Source organism: Suncus etruscus, chromosome 4 (assembly GCF_024139225.1).
Source record: "Suncus etruscus isolate mSunEtr1 chromosome 4, mSunEtr1.pri.cur, whole genome shotgun sequence".
In the NCBI taxonomy this organism is placed as follows: Eukaryota; Metazoa; Chordata; class Mammalia; order Eulipotyphla; family Soricidae; genus Suncus; species Suncus etruscus.
Genome location: NC_064851.1, coordinates 99,782,182 through 99,783,308, shown reverse-complemented (window position 1 = coordinate 99,783,308; position 1,127 = coordinate 99,782,182). Strand labels below are relative to the sequence as shown.

The 1,127-nt window shown below is 31.4% G+C and overlaps 1 non-coding gene across 1 annotated transcript; it reads left to right on the top strand.

The window, feature by feature from the left end:
• The first annotated feature begins 305 nt into the window (after nucleotides 1-305).
• On the top strand, nucleotides 306-439 carry LOC126007948 (small nucleolar RNA SNORA51). Its single transcript, XR_007495414.1, has one exon. It is a non-coding gene; the product is annotated as a small nucleolar RNA SNORA51 (small nucleolar RNA).
• Nucleotides 440-1,127: the final 688 nt, after the last annotated feature.

The following is a 1,127-nucleotide window of genomic DNA, read 5'->3' as shown; positions in this document are numbered from 1 at the left end:
AAAAGAGAAAGAGTGTGTGTGTGTGTGTGAGAGAGAGAGAGAGAGAGAGTGAGAGAGAGAGAATAAGAGAGAAAATGAGAGAGAAAATGAGAGATGTCCCCCCAGAGGTAGTAGGGGGAAGATGAGTATGAGGGAAGAGGATATCAGGGAGGGTGAGAGGGAAACTGTTAATATTGGTGGTGGAAAATGCTCTCTGGTGAAGGTAGTTATAATTGTATGACTGCAACTCATTTATGAACAACTTTATTTGTGAAAAATATTGTAATACAAACAAACCTTAACCATGATGTTTAATTTAAAAAATTGAATTAATTAAAAAGAACACAGGCTGTGTTCTTTACACTGACTGTATAGAAAGAGGAGGTACAGTAAATGCATCCCATATACACCTCAGCCGAGGCCCTTTGCCTGGTCTGTATTGTAAATGGGGGGGACAAAAAATAAAATAAAAAATAAATAAATAAAACTCAAAAAATACAAATCAAACAAAAAGAATAAAACAGATTAATTTGCCACTTACCTCAATTTTCTCTTTCTGGTGGTCGGTTTTTATTTTGAGACCAAATGAGACTATGCTCATTCGACTGTTCTTATTTCAGTGCTTAGAGGTCTGTGCAAAGTCAGGATTCCAGATTCCAGAGTATGTGCTCTAACTTTTACACCATCTTCCTGGCTCATCTCATCTTCCTGTTTCCTTTCTCATAAAAATCGATACTTTTATTTCTTCTTTGAAAAATTTAACAAATCCTGAATTGTAATTCTTTGATTATGAATACAGTTTTTCTGTTTAATGATTATTAGAATGTTCTGGTTAATAACATGTACAAATGCGTGTGTGCAATCAGAGTATAAGACAGTTATAATGAAATTCTAAGCTCAAACAATCAAATTTGTAAGTTTAATATATAAGAAAATACTTAGTTTTATTAAGTATTACATTGTGCCTAAACCTAGATAGTTTTATGAACATTAAAAATCTATGTGTTAATATGTACCTAAAATAGTACTATGAAAGATATGTAATCCACTTTGATCAAAAATAAAAAAATAAAAAATATCTATGTGGTTTTTAAATAAATACAGTAAAATTTTAATAAAATAAATAGCATTAAATGAATGGATGGACC